General features: G+C 37.1%; 1 protein-coding gene across 1 annotated transcript in view; it reads left to right on the top strand.

Moving 5' to 3' along the window:
* The window catches only part of LOC100357744 (solute carrier organic anion transporter family member 6A1), a 142525-nt gene that overhangs the window by 106688 nt on the left and 19347 nt on the right, over positions 1 to 16490 (top strand). The gene's annotated exons all lie outside the window — the stretch shown is intronic.

The following is a 16490-nucleotide window of genomic DNA, read 5'->3' as shown; positions in this document are numbered from 1 at the left end:
GAGGAATCTCCAGACTGACTTCCATAGTGGCTTGACCAGTTTGCATTCCCACCAACAGTGGGTTAGTGTCCCTTTTTCCCCACATCCTCGCCAGCATCTGTTGTTGGTAGATTTGTGTATGTGAGCCATTCTAACCGGGGTGACGTGAAACCTCATTGTGGTTTTGATTTGCATTTCCCTGATTGCTAGTGACCTTGAACATTTTTTCATGTGTCTGTTGGCCATTTGGATGTCCTCTTTTGAAAAATGTCTATTGAGGTCCTAGGCCCATCTCTTAAGTGGGTTGTTTGTTTTGTTTTTGTGGAGTTTCTTGATCTCTTTGTAGATTCTGGTTATTAACCCTTTTTCTGTTGCATAGTTTGCAAATATTTTTTCCCATTCTGTCGGTTGTCTCTTCACTCTCCTGACTGTTTCTTTTGCAGTACAGAAACTTCTCAATTTGATGCAATCCCAATAGTTGATTTTGGCTTTGACTGCCTGTGCCTCCCGGGTCTTTTCCAGAAATTCTTTGCCTGTGCCAATATCTTGAAGGGTTTCTCCAATGTTCTCTAGTAACTTGATGGTGTCAGGTCGTAGATTTAGGTCTTTAATCCATGTTGAGTGGATTTTTGTGTAAGGTGTAAGGTAGGGGTCTTGCTTCATGCTTCTGCACGTGGAAATCCAATTTTCCCAGCACCATTTATTGAATAGACTGTCCTTGCTCCAGGAATTGGTTTTAGATCCTTGATCAAATATAAGTTGGCTGTAGATGTTTGGGTTGATTTCTGGTGTTTCAATTCTGTTCCATTGGTCTATCCATCTGTTTCTGTACCAATACCATGCTGTTTTGCTTACAACTGCCCTGTAGTATGTCCTGAAATCTGGTATTGTGATGCCTCCGGCTTTGTTTTTGTTGTACAAGATTGCTTTAGCTATTCGAGGTCTCTTGTGCCTCCATATAAATTTCAGCACCATTTTTTCCAGATCTGAGAAGAATGTCTTTGGTATCTTGATTGGTATTGCATTGAATCTGTAAATTGCTTTTGGGAGAATGGACATTTTGATGATGTTGATTCTTCCAATCCATGAGCATGGAAGATTTTCCCATTTTTTGTATCCTCTTCTATTTCTTTCTTTAAGATTTTGTAATTCTCATCATAGAGATCTTTAACGTCCTTGGTTAAGTTTACTCCAAGGTATTTGATTGTTTTTGTAGCTATTGTGAATGGGATTGATCTTAGCAGTTCTTTCTCAGCCATGGCATTGCTTGTGTATACAAAGGCTGAAGTGAAATGGACACTATGAGAAACGGTGACTTGATCAGCATAGCCCTGATTGTTAATGAACAACTTAATACATTATCCCTCTTAGTAGTTTTTTTTGTCTGTTCTACTTAATATGACTGGTTTAATTCTGTAATTAATACACAGTTATTCTTAAGTGTTGAAATTTAACTGAAATGTGATCCCTGTTAAACATAAGAGTGGGAATAAGAGAGGGAAGAGATGTACAATTTGGGACATGCTCAAGCTGACTTGCCCCAAATGGTAGAGTTAGAAACATACCAGGGGACTCCAATTCAATCCCGTCAAGGTGGCATGTACCAGTGCCATCTCACTAGTCCCAGTGATCAATTTCAGTTCACAATTGATCATAATGATAGGAGTAAGAGTCAAAGGGAGCACATAAACAAGTCTAGTACCTGCTAATACTAACCGATAGAATAAATAAAGGGGAGAGTGATCCAACATGGGAAGCGAGATACTCAGCAAACTCATAGAATGGCAGATGTCCTAAACAGCACTCTGGCCTCAGAATCAGCCCTAAAGGCATGCGGATCCGGCTGAAAAGCCCATGAGAGTATTTCAGGCATGGAAAGCCAAGACACTCTGGCAAAAAAAAAAAAAAAAAAAAAAAACAAACAAACAAACAAAAAAAAACAAAAAAAAAAAAACCCTAAATGAAAGATCTCTGTGAGTGAGATCCCAGTGGAAAGAACAGGTCTTCAAAGAAGGAGGTACCTTTCTCTGAAGGGAGGAGAGAACCTCCACTTTGACTATGACCTTGTCTAAACAAGATAAGAGTCGGAGAACTCAAGGGGTTTCAATAGCCTTGGAAACTCATGACTGGAGCATAGGGAGATTACTGATGCCATAAACAGGAGTGTCAGTTTGGAAAGTCAACAACAGGAGTCACTGTGCACTTACTCCTCGTGTAGGATCTCTATCCTTAATGTGCTGTGCATTGAGATTTAATGCTATAACGAGTACTCAAACAATATATTTCACTTTGTGTTTCTATGGGGGTGCAAACTGTTGAAATCTTTACTTAATGCATACTAAACTGATCTTCTGTAAAAAAAAAAAAAAAGAAATTATCAATTCCCAACTTGACTCTCACTGGGATTAAACATGACAATAGGTCTGATCTGATTTCATCATCATTAAAAAAAATCATCTATTATTTTTCACTTTATGTTTCTGTGTGGGAGCAAACTGTTGAAATCCTTACTTAATGTATACTAAGCTGATCTTCTGTATATTAAGATAATTGAAAATGAATCTTGATGTGAATGGAAGGGGAGAGGGAGTGGGAAAGGGGAGGGTTGTGGGTGGGAGGGACGGTATGGGGGGGAAGCCATTGTAATCCATAATTCGTACTTTGGAAATTTATATTCATTAAATAAAAGTTAAAAAAAATAATAAAAAAAATGAAATCCTATCTTTTGCAACTAGATTGGTCACAACTAGAAACCACTATACTTAGTAAAATAAGCCAGTCCCAAAAAGACAGATGTCATATGTTTTCCCTGATCAGAAGTAACAAATAGAGTATGTGAAATATAACGTATTAAGGTGAAATAGACATTTTGAGAATCAATGATGGTTTATAGCCCTGTCTTTCTGACTGAGGAATTGTATTTTATTTTTTTTCTCTTCATATTATTTGTTAAATTATTTACTTAGGGTAGTGTTAACTATGATCACTAAGTATACTTAAAAAGAGATCTTTGTAAAAATTAAGTGTGGGAGTCCAAGAGGGAGGGGGAAGAAAGTTTGGAGTGTGGGTAGGAGGGAGGTTGGTGAGGAAGTGCTAATATGTTCCTATAACAGTATAAAGAAATAATTGAAATGTGTATAACTTAAATAAAATATGTAACAAAAAATTCTCTATATGTTAGTATATAAATATGGAAGTAATTATTCAGTTAATGATTAAAGTTTTTAATTTAGTCTTGAGACATGAATCCTCACATTCAATTTCACGTCTACTTTCTTAAAAATGAGATTTCAGAATATAAAATATAAAGAATTAAAAACACCAGAGGTAAAAAGATCAGATACACATGAACAAAAATTTTACTTGTAATACACTTCTGAACAGCAACAGTAATGACAAAACTGGAAAGTTACCTTAATTCGTGACTTAAAAATAGCTGTCAAACAAATTGTGTATTAAGTAAAAAATATCTTTAAGGTGAGATATGTGGTGACTGTTGCTATTGACGCTGTGATATGATGGGTGGTTTGAGTATATTCAAACGCTTATGAGAGGAAGCAAGTAGGAAGAGGTTTCTCTCCAGGAGCATCCATAAAATGATTAATGGAGCTCAATGACTCAGAAGAAATGTTCTTCCTTGTAGACTTCCAAGGAACTGTGGTCCTGCTGACACATTGATTCTGGATGTTCAGTCTCCAGAACTGTGATAGAATAAATCTGTGCGGTTTTAAATGACTCGGTTTATTAAGACAGCCCTTGGAAACTAATACACCATCCATCCCCACACCCAGACACACAGATACTTCCAAAGTTCATGAAAAGCATGTATTATAAAAAACTCTATACATGGATCAAAATTTTTGTTCCAAAGTAAATTATCTTTTAAATATATTTCTCTAGAACTTTTCTTAAGTACTGTTGTGTGTGTGTGCTTTTGCTTGCTTAGACCTATTTCAACAATGCTATGAAACTTCCAAGTAGAAAAAAAATCTTCTCATTGTGTTAATGAAAGCTTTTTCACTTTATCCTATCCAGGAAGTTATTTTTTCCTGGTACTGTGTTCAATGAATACAACAACCCTGCCATAACTATATTTATGCTCTTCAGAACAAAAATGTACCTATGCTCTGGCTTTCTTTATTAAACTTCCTTTAAGATGTTTTGTTTTGCTCTTCCACTTCAGTGTTGTCTGAACAAGAAGAAAAGTTCTAAATGACATTAATCCTCTTAAGATGCTATGAATAACCTATGGGACAACAAAGTGCACTCAGTGGGAAATACTTCACATAAGACATTCCCCAGCAGAAATATCTCACTGCTAAATGATTTCAGGAGGATCTCTCTCTAGCTCTCTCTCTCTCTCTCACACAGAAAAACTGAAGTGTTCCAAACTGAAGTCTTAAAACTGCTTTATCATTAACAAAAAAAAAAGTTTACATGGAAGTGTGTTTTCTAAATATACATTACATGGCTTTTACCCTTTGCTAAACTCAAAGATAACTTTAGGACAGTCAACATTTATCTAAACATGTTCAATCATATCAAAGTCAATAAAAATTTTTTTCAGTAGTAAACATATAGGGTGGCATTATAATAACTAAATACAGTAATCTTACCAGATTTCAATGGGCACATTTATTTTAATACAAATTAAGGCATTTCAAAACATTGTGTGTAAATTGAATTTTTGTGTCATGATCTAATAAATAGCACTATTATTTAATTGGCCATGTAATATGAGGCAAGGAAAGAGGTAAAAAATTGATATGAGATGTAGTATTTGGCCTTCATTTACTATAAATATTATCATAGTCAATTTCCTTTTAATATGTGAAAGATTCATTATATGGTGATAAGTTATCCGAAGTGGTTATCATCATATTACTCTTTTGATATGTGATTCAAATTTCTCTAAGCAAGTTCAGATCCAGTATTATTTAGAGAAAATAGCTTTTTATTGATGTTCGCTCAGGGAAAAGGGAAGACATTATGCTAGCAGTTAGTTTCTTGTATAAAAACAGGAGACTAGGGAAGTCAATTGTGGACATACAATCGTTTTCCACATAAACCACATAAATGCTTTGTTATTGGGAGATAGTGGGTAAGGCATAAGGGAAATACATGGCTTATGCCCTAAAATGTGTGTGTTCTAAATTTTGGTTATCTGCCATTAGGAAAGACAATATACAAAACGTTCTACCTGCACAAATACGTTGGTTACATCCTTTTACCTTGCCTGCAGGTGTGTATCTGATGGCACTATCTAGCACTAGATGTTCACTTTTTATCTATTCAGTTAATAAGAATGTTTCTTTGTTAATGATTTAGTTTTGTTCTTAATATATTGACTTAACTATGTACATTTACAAACATATTTGGAATGTAAGTTAAAAAATATGTGTGCTTCACAACTTCAGAATTTTAAAAAGGATTTCAGTTATAGAGGAAAATATGTGACATAAAATTTTCCTAACATTAAAATGAAAATTCATCTTAGGACCATCTGCAAATGCAAGTTATACAATTACATGGTACATAATTAAGTACATGCATATGCTATGGTGTATTTGAGATGACTGATTACTAACTGCTTATGTGATCAGAGTTTTCAGTGGTCCCCTTTCTAGAACATTTATGTACTGACTGTCAAATTATGCTAGGGTCAAAGTATTTCACCAATAAGGCTGCATTTAAGTTTTTCTTTTCCTCCCTTTCTGATGTGTTATTTTTAAAGATTTTTGTTTCTAACCCCCCCAAAAGCCTGCATTATTAAAGAAATCTTCACACACTTTTTTTTGTGATAAAACTGCTGCTTCTATTATTCTTTATGAAGTACTGTAAGTAACTTTGGTATCCACATTACTCCCTGTGAAAACCTCATATGGAGCACAACTGACATAAATAGTTACTGTGTTCCCCTCTCCTGTAAATACATTTCTTATACATGTGAGAATTGTTGGATTCAACTTTTTCTTTCTTTTTTTTAATTTATTTGATAGATAGAGTTAGACAGTGAGAGAGAAAGACAGAGAGAAAGGTCTTCCTTCCGTTGGTTCACCTTCAAAATGGCCACTACGGCCAGCATGCTGCGCCGATCCGAAGCCAGGAGCCAGGTGCTTCCTCCTGGTCTCCCATGTGGGTGCAGGTGCCCAAGCACTTGGGCCATCCTCCACTGCCTTCCTGGGCCACAGCAGAGAGCTGGACTGGAAGAGGAGCAACTGGGGCTAGAACCCGTCACCCATGAGATGCTGGTGCCGCAGGTGGAAGATTAACCAAGTTTGCCACGGCGCTAGCCCCAGATTAAACATTTTCTAAACTCCCGTTAACTTTGATGTGTTGACCTCCTCCCATGAATGTCAAATATTCTTGATAGCATCAAGAATAGTAAAATCTTTCCAAAGAATTTTTAATATACTTTACCTAGATCCATCAGAGGAGTCACTATATATTGAACTGATAGTCTTACATAATTAATTTCTTGACTAATATAACTTAAGAGTTGAAGTTACTCCTTTATCCATGGTCTGCAGAATGGATGTTGTGTTTGCCAGCATGAAAACAACATTAACCTTCTTGTACTTCTGCTCTTAGATGATCAGCTGCATTATAAATTACCAGTAATATTTCAATGTAATCTTTCTGAGCAGTAGTTCTCAACAGTGGGATAAAAATATTGAGTAAACCATGAGATAAACAGATAACACTGTCAACCAAGTGCTGTTACTCAATTTGTAGAACACAGACCTGGTAGATTTAGTATGTTTAAGGTTTCTAACAATTTTTGAACAAATGAGCCCTGGCTTCAACTTAGAGTCAGCAGCTGCATTAGCTCCTATTAAAAGAGTCAGCCTGTGCTTTCAGGTGTTTTTTTAAAATATTTATTTCATTTATTTGAAAGGCAGGATTGGAGACAGAGAGAGAGAGAGAGAGAGAGAGAGGAAGATCTTCCATCCACTTGTTCACTCCCCAAATGGCCACAACGGTAGAGGCTGGGCCAGACCGAGCCAGGATCCAGGAGCTTCATCAGGTCTCCTGTGCATACAGGAGCCCAAGCACTTGGGCCATACGCCACTGCTTTCCCAGGCACATCAGCAGGGAGCTGAATTTGAAGTGGAGCAGCCACAACTTGAACCAAAATGGGAGCCAGTGTTGCAGGTGGTAGCCATACCCACTATGCTGCCACATGCCAGACGCCTCCATTCAGGCTTTGAAGTGAGACATTGACTTCTCTCTAGCTATGAAAGTCTTAAATGACATCTCCTTTCAATGGAAGGCTGTGTTGTCTTTATTGAAAATCTATTTATTGTAGCCATCTTCCTTAGCTAGACTTTCTGTAGCTTATAATCAGCACTTGCTTCATCTTGCATTTTCTTTTTAATATCACAGAGAAAGCCTCTTTCCTTATACATCATGAGCCAACCTCTGCTAACTTCAGAATTTTCTCCACAACTTCTTCATCTCTCTCAGTCCTATTTCTGAGTTAGGCTTTGGCTTAAGGGATGTTGTGACTGATTTGATCTTCTATCAAATCATTAAATCTTTTTCCAGCTTAGCAATAAAACTAGTTTGCTTTTTTTGGTCTTTTGTATGTTCACTGTAGCAGAGTTAATTTCCGAAAAGCAACTTTTCTTTGCATTCACAGCTTTGCTAGTTATTTGGCACAAGAGTCCTAATCTTCAGCCTATCTTGCTTTCCTCACTAAGCTTAACCACTGCAAGCTTTTGATTTCAAATCAGGGATGTGGACTCTTTTGCTTGAAAACTTACAGGCCACATTAGGGATATTAATTAGCCCAATTTCAACGGTGTTGGGTCAGAGAATAGGAAGGGCTATGAAGAAGGCAGATAGTTGATTGGCAGGTTGGTAGAGTAGTAAGAACAGATAAAACACTTATTAATAAAATTTTCCATATTACATGGGCTTGGTTCATGGTGCCCAATATAATTACAATGGTTACACTGGAGATCTCTGATCACAGATCACCAGAGTAGATATAATAATAATGAAGAAGTATGAAATACTGAATTACTATGAAGGTGTGAATTAGACACAAGTGAGCTTATGCTGTTGGAAAAACGGCACCGACAGATGATGGCCACAAATCTTCTATTTTAAAAAAGCTCAATATCTACATAGTACAATCAAATGAAGCACAATAAGATGAGATAAACTATATTTCTTCTATGGTTGAGAATGACTCATAGGGTTAAATCTATTGTTTAAGAATTTGGTCAAGAATTATTCTTTTTTGTCTTTCTAAAATTTTATTTTAAATTTAAATTTTCACTTAGATTTATAGAAATCTAAGTGAAATCACCCAGAGTTCTCATAACTGTTCTTTTCATTGAGGATATCAGTGTAAAAAAGTAAAAACAGGGTTAATGGGGTGCCTGGGGCTGCTGTAGTCAGATATCACAATGAACCTAACATTTCATCACAGCATTTTACAGTTCCTTCACCTCACTTGGCATGGGCATGTACCCAGGACACTTTTTTCATTCTTTTTATGAGTGGTGATTCATATTGTGGAAATATGTCACCCTTCAGAGTTTGGACTACTAACTATTTTATAAGGCACACATTGAAAATGTCAGATTCATAATTTACATGTGGCATGTACTATGCTGACCTTTTTTAAATGAGAAGAATAATGGGAGATTAGCCAAAAGGTTTTTTGAAGCACTTATTTTGCCATGAGGGTATGTGGTTCAAAATTAGAAATCTCAAGAAGTGAATGATGACTCTCTCTATAGTTAATTGTTTGTCTTTAGAGGCAAACAGTAAAAATATGCTATGGGGTGTTACTAGATTAGTAGTGCTGTCTGCATTCTGTCCCTAATGACATTGCTTGACAGGTGAGCTGGTAATTATAGGATTGCTTCACTGCAACCCCTCCTCTAGCCTGTTTCTGCCCTTGCAGCAAACCTATCAGGATATATGATTTTTTTTTTTGACAGGCAGAGTGGACAGTGAGAGAGAGAGAGAGAGAGAAAGGTCTTCCTTTTCTGTTGGTTCACCCCCCAATGGCTGCTGCGGCTGGCGCGCTGATCCGAAGCCAGGAGCAAGCGCTTCTCCTGGTCTCCCATGTGGGTGCAGGGCCCAAGGACTTGGGCCATCCTCCACTGCACTCCCTGGCCACAGCAGAGAGCTGGATTGGAAGAGGGGCAACCGGGACAGAATCCGGCGCCTGAGCGGGACTAGAATCCGGTGTGCCGGCGCCAGAGGCAGAGGATTAGCCTATAGAGCCCTGGCGCCCGCAGGATATATGATTTGTAAACAGAAAGTAGAGGTTGTATGAACATGACTTGATTTATTATTTTGCATAATTCAATCCTGTCCACTACTTGAAATTCAAATTTTTTTCTAAAAGTCCAGAATTGCCACCAATTTTCCAATCACTGTTTTTGCCATTATATCTAGAAGCACACGAGTGTAGCATGAGGATGGGTGGCTGAGCTAACTTAATGCCAATCTTACCAAAGGCTGGGAGTGGGGTATTGCGTAGGCCAGGGGAATCTCAATGCTTTCAGCTTTAACAGGTTCACTGTCAACCATTCCTCTGAGTTCCTGTCTGTTACTTTTTCCCCAGAAGTTCTGGGAAAGGCAGTGGTGTATAACAATGAAGTTTCTTGCCATCTTTGCACTCACCTCTCATTATGTTGCTCTTATTAATTACACAAAGTTTGCAACAAGTTTTGATGCCTTCTTTAACAACAAGAAAAAAAACTTCTGAACAATTATATTAACCAAGTGAGCCATGGCGCCGGCCCCCCGTCATAATTATCTATTTTAGAGTGTGAAAGTTCAGTGAGGCCTAGACAGTTGTATTGTTATCTATTCTGTGTCTACAGCCCAATCATGCTGGATAGGATCAATATTTTGAGGACAAAAGATTTTTTATTAGTATTTGCAAGTAAGGAAGAAGGAGAAATATGCTTCAAGTCTCGCTCCCATATTAGACAGGAAGAAACTGGTATGTGGATTTGCCAGGCAAGAAAAAATTTGATTGGAGAGCCTTGAAATTGGGCTAGGATGGTAAAATGCACTTTTAATTCTGGATTTCTGTGTTTGAGGGACCCCTCACTTCTGAAAGGTGTCTGGTGTACCCACCTTCTGGCATTGCTGTGGCTTCTTTAAATCTGTCAACTGGGTTTTTCTTTCCTCTGTGTAAACCTAGTTGTGTGACTTGTAGGTGTCTGCTCTGGGTCTCCTCTGCAGATGCACGGATATATTCTAAAAACTAGGGACTATAAAACTAGGGTGCAAACTGTTGAAATCTTTACTCAGTATAGAGTTGATCTTCTGTATATAAAGATAAAAAAATGAATCTTAATGAAGAAGGGGATGGGAGAGGGAGTAGGAGATGGGATGTTTTGTGGGCAGGAGGGTGGGTATGGGGGGGGGGGAGAATTGCTATAATCCAAAAGTTGTACTTTTGAAATTTATTAAATAAAAGTTTTCTATTAAAAAAACCAGGGGCTATAAAATATTGGATCGGATTCATTGTTTAGGCATAAAATGGAGAATTTTCAGGAAAAGAATGGGAAACACATAATAAGAGAGCTATATGTTTGGGAGATTAAGGGGACGCTCAGTAAGGAGACAGTCTAACATCAAGGTTTTTCTCTTAACCTATTGTTACTCACTTGTGGTAAATATCTGGGATTATTCCTAGCCTGAACAGTAAGAAATACATACAGTGAAACAAGGTTTTTGAACATTACAATCTTTGTTCACAAGAGCTGTCCAGTGCAGGATCCATAATTCTGTAAGCCAAGAGTGCCATTATGTTGTGCACTACAAACAAAACCTGAAGAAAATCAGAAGCAGATTAGATTCAGAATTTGATGTCCACTTTACTGTGTTATTATATTAAACATGGATATAATCCTAGAGAGTTGAAACAAGAAGGTTAGGTGAGAGTTCCAACTGGAATAGAGTATATTAGAAAAGAGTTCCTAAAACATTTATAATTTAGTAAGGGCTGTGGCTGTCTTTGGGATATCAGTCTCCAACAAGAATTTTGGAGAAGCAGCTACTTACTTTAGGACAACCACTAAATACATACGGGTTACTCTATGAGTTAACTGAAAGCTTCTGGCTTAACTGGGAGCAAAGCCAGTAGCCCACTTTCTGTAAGTGCAATTTCATTAAAGAGAATACGTGAAATATATGATCATAAAATGAAAAGGACAGTGAATGGAGCCTAGGACAGTAACAGTGCCAGTTAGAGATTTTTTTTTCCTTACAATGCAGAAAATCTTGAGTAGGTACTTTGGGATTTGATGCAGAAGCTCAAAGAAATAAAGACCGAAATTCCTTCCATCTCCCTGCTCACCCAACATCAACATTCTGTTCTTGTCATAGTCACAAGATGGGTGTTCTACTTTTTATATCCTCATACCAGATGGGAACAAAGGACAAATAGCCAGAGGCATACTTGGAACACCACTCAGTTGACTTTCTTAAAATGCATTGTCCAGATCTGTCACTTGAACATCCCCAGTTACAAGGAGCTGCAGAAGTTTTTTAAGTACACAAACTGCCATTATGAAAAAATTGGAGTTACTGTTATCTTTAAATATTTATTTATTTTTTCATTACTTGAAAGGAATATATATATATATATACATATATATATATAGAGAGAGAGATCATCCATTTAGTGGTTCACTCCCCAAATACCTGCAGCAGCTAGAGCAGGGTCAGACCAAAATCAGGAATCTAGAACTCCATCCTGATCACCCACATAGGTTGCTGTGACCCAGTACTCATGCCATCATCTGCTGCCTCGCTAGGAGTACTTTAGCAGAAAACTGGAGCAGAAACAAAGGCAAGACTCTGACTCGTGCACTCCCATATTGGATGAGGGCATCCCAAGTAATGGCTTAAATTGGGGCTATTTTTCAAAAGGCAAATGTATAACAGGAAAGCAGCCAGCAGGATCTGCCAGTTACAGAGTTTTGTTTTCTGAAAGTGAGTGAGAAATAAGCACGTTGGTCAAATGAAAGGCATTATAAACATCTGCAAAGTTGGAGGAGAAAAGAAAAATATTTGTGAAAAGAAAGTGTAATGGGGAGAAAGAGCATTTGTTTTTTAAATGAATAATCACTTAAGAATGAAAGATCAGTACTAACTGATAGAATAAAAAAGGGAGAGAATGATCCAACATGGGAAGTGGGATATACAGCAGACTCATAGAATGGCAGATGTCCTAAACAGCACTCTGGCCTCAGAAACAGTCCTTAAGGCATTCGGATCTGCTTGAAGAGCCCATGAGAATATTTTAGGCATGGAAAGCCAAGAAACTCTGGAAAAAAAAAAAAAAAACTAAATGAAAGATCTCTGCAAGTGAGATCCCAGTAGAAAGAACAGGCCATCAAAGAAGGAGGTATGTTTCTCTGAAGGGAGGAGAGAACTTCCACTTTGACTATGACCTTGTCTAAATATGATCTGAGTTGGCGAACTCAAAAGGCTTCCATAGCCTTGGCAACTCATGACTAGAGCCTAGGGAGATTTCTGATGCCATAAACAAGAGTGTCAAATTGTTAAGTCAATGACAGGAATCACTGTGTACTTACTCCTCATGTGGGATCTCTGTCCTTAATGTGTTGTCCAATGTGAATTAATGCTATAACTAGTACTGAAACAGTATTTTACACTTTATGTTCTGCGTTGGTACAAACTGATTAAATCTTTACTTAATATATACTAAATCGATCTTCTGTATATAAAGATAATTGAAAATGAATCTTGATGTGAATGGAATGAGAGAGGGAGCAGGAGATGGGAGGGATGCAGGTGAGAGGGAAGTTATGGGGGGGGAAGCCATTGTAATCCATAAACTGTACTTTGGAAAATTATATTTACTAAATAAAAGTTTAAAAAAAAGAATGAAAGATCAAAGATGACTGGCAAAAATTATGAGGAAGAAATACTTTACGGCTTAAGCAAGGTGTGTTCTTGTGTGTGTGTGTGTGTGTGTGTGTGCCTTGTTACATAACAGATTGGGGTAGCTGCCATGTTCCTAAAATATGCTTATGTGTAATAGAGCTGTCCTTGGAGTATCAGCAAGAATTATTTGTTTATATTTATACATTGCATTACTATAAAATAATTTATTATCAAAACTCTGACCTTCAATAATACAGAATAAAATAAAAGCAATAATACAAACAAGGATATCATGTATATTTTCTAGACTTGGAAGCCCATCCAAAGAGATTAATCAAATAATCCAACAATGCTAATGTAAAGCAAACAACTTGTCATTAAGATGAATAGCTATTCCTCATATTTAGTCTTGAGAAAAATCTTCCCATTCTATCAATAAAAATGTTAACAAAATAATAGTTGTTGAGTGCTCACTTACTGCTAAAAATTATTCTAAGTGCTTAACATGAATTGGCTCAATTAATTTTAACAACTCTGTAACTGGCTACCATTATTTTTATCATTGTACAAATTAGTAAACTGATGCACAAATCAAGATCAATAAGTCAGTAGCTAAGAAATTTATAGAACAGTTACCTCAGCAACAGTCTTACAAGAAATATAGGAGTTTGATAACCCAATGTGTACCAATAGCATAACTCTAGCAAGACATTTAACAGAATCTATGCTATGCAACATGAAAACAGAACCTGTATGTGTATAGTTTCTGATGTCTGGCCTACTACATTTTAGAGTCTGAAAAGGATTTAATGAATCCTGATCTGGCAAGCATACTCCCATATACATTTTCTTCAAACAAGTCTTAAATAAAAACTGAGCAGCAGTGAACCTGAAGGCATATCTCCAGAAATACTCCTGTTGAGCATAGATTGTCAAATATGGCTTACCCTTGGCTAGCCATCCAGGCAAGTGAAGACTAATGAAGAGGCCTGGTTCATAACCTGGAAGTCAAGAGATGCATGAGAAACTGAGAGGTGGGGCACTGTCTTCTTCTGAGGTTTGACAAACCTATGCGCTCGCTAAGCAATTTTTATTAATTTTAATTTAGCTTCCCTAACTATGTGTATCAAAAGTAACTTTTGAGATGTCACATATTCATAAGTATTATATAAGTAATATCAGAGGGACTGTGTTTGTCAGTTGACACTTCTTTGGCAGGGATGGGTATTGTGGTGCAGTGAATTAATCCACCACTTTAGATGCCGGCATCCCCTATTGGAGTACTGGTTTGAGTCCTGGATCCTCTGCTTCTGATACAGCTTCCTTTTAATATAGCTGGAAAAGCAGCAGATGATGGCTCAAGTTCCTGCCACCCACATGGGAGACTTGGATGGAGCTCTCAGCTCCTGGCTTCAGCCTGTCCCAAACCTGACCCAGCCCTGGCTGTTGTGTGCACTTGGGGAAGTGAATCATTGGATGGAACATATGTCTCTGTCTCTCTCACTTTCTCTCTCTTCCTGTCTTTCTTGTTGTACTGCCTTTCAAATATTTACATATAGCAAATATTTACATATCTCTTGTGAATTACTTTTTATAAAGATTTATTTTATTTGAAAGGCAGAGTGACAGAGAGAAAAGACAGAAAGAGTAAGAGAGAGAGAGAATCCACTCCCCAAATGCCCACAACAGCCAGGGTGTGGTCAGGTCAACTCCAGGACTGCAAACTCCAGCTTGGTCTCCCATGTAAGGACTCGAGTACTGGGGCCATCATCTGCTGCCTCACTAGTGGGAAGCTAGATCAGAAGTAGAGGTGCTGGGACTCAAACTGGAACTCAGATAAGGGACATGGTGATGTTTAAACTCACTGTGCCACAATGCCCATCCCTCCTGCAAATTACTTTTACCTATGAGTTACTTAGAGCTCTTTCATTTCATTTTTGAATATGAAATTTTCCAGATTTTTTATATTGATTCCTAACATAACTTCATTATAGCTCAAGAATATATTCTGTTACCATCTCCTGGTTTTTAAATGTACTGGATCATGTTTTATGGCATAAGATAGAGTAGAACTTGTTGAAAATTTCATAGGCTTAGTGTTTCATAAATATCAAATAGGTAATTTGACTAATTTATTCCATAAATTGATCAGAGAAGTAACAAAATCTCCAACTATAATTATGGATTTGTTTATTTCTCTTAATATTCATATCAGTTTTGGCTTTATGTATTTATTTTTTTTTAAAGATTTATTTATTTATTTGAAAGAGAGTTACAGAGAGGCAGAGGCAGAGAGAAAGGTCTTCCATCTGCTGGTTCACTCCCCAAATGACTGCAATGGCAGAAACTCCACAGATCTGAAGCCAGGAGCTAGGAGCTTCCTCCGGGTCTTCCAATGCCAGTGCAGGGGCGCAAGGACTAGAGCCATCTTCTACTGCTTTCCCAGGCTACCGCAGAGAGCTGGATCAGAAGTGGAGCAGCTGGGACTCAAATGAGAGCTCATATGGGATGCCGGCACTGCAGGCACAGCTGGTCCTGGCTTTATTTAAATCTAAGTTCTGTTGTTTGATGTGTATACATTAGGAATTTTTTTAAGGGTTCTCCTTTTTAATATTGTGAAGCAACTCCCTACATTTGGTAATACTTCTTGTCTAGAAGTCTGCTTTCTCCAATATTAATGCTGACGGACTTTATTATTAGCACAGCAGTTCCCCCTGTTACCCATAATTTCATTTACCTATGGTCAACTGTGGTATGAAAATATAAATGGAAAATTCCATAGATAAACAATTCATAAGTTTTACATGGGGTGCCATTCTCAGATTACAGTAATATATGTCCATTTACTCTTTTATCATCACATTTTACATATGATAAAATCTTGTGCCATCTCCCGATATCATTTTGGGGTGTGAATTTTCTCTTGTCTAGTATATACACGCTCTGTATGGTTCCTACCTCTTAGTCATGTAGTAGTCATATTGGGAATTATATATACCAACACAGTTTCTCAGCAAATTTTTTAAAGTAACCCTTATTTTATGTAATAATGGCCCTAAAATGAAAGAGTAGTGATGGTAACAAGTTTTCAAATATTATTACAATAATCCTATTTTATTATTATAGTTAATCTCTGTGCCTCTGTTAATCTGCTAATCTCTGTTTTATATATATATGTGTGTGTGTAGAGGTTAAAAAAAAAAAAAGATCTGATGCTGTCTGCTGTTTTGGGCATCTCCTGGAGGTCCTGGCATGTATCCAACATGGATAAGGGACACTATTGTAGTAATATGTGGTATATATTTTACTAAACTTTTAGAGATAACTATACATTTATATTTAAAATGTCTGCTTTTAAGAACACAGTGCTATGTTTTTCCCTCTTTTTTTCTGCTCTGAAAACCTCGAGTGTTTTTAAAATTAAATTTAATGAATTTAACATGTTTATATGGTTGTCTTCAAATCTACCATCTTGTGTTTTGTTCTTTGTCAAGTATGTTCCTTGTCCTTTCCCCTTCTCTTTCTGCTATCATTTGGATTAATCAGATGCTTTGTGTTACTCAATCTAATCTCCTCTGTTTGTGTTTACGTCTTTCTACCAGTTAGTGAATACCCTA

The sequence above is a fragment of the Oryctolagus cuniculus genome, chromosome 14 (genome assembly GCF_051225735.1).
Source record: "Oryctolagus cuniculus isolate XC-2025 breed Fujian yellow rabbit chromosome 14, ASM5122573v1, whole genome shotgun sequence".
NCBI classification, from domain to species: Eukaryota; Metazoa; Chordata; class Mammalia; order Lagomorpha; family Leporidae; genus Oryctolagus; species Oryctolagus cuniculus.
This window is presented reverse-complemented; position numbering and strand designations above follow the sequence as displayed.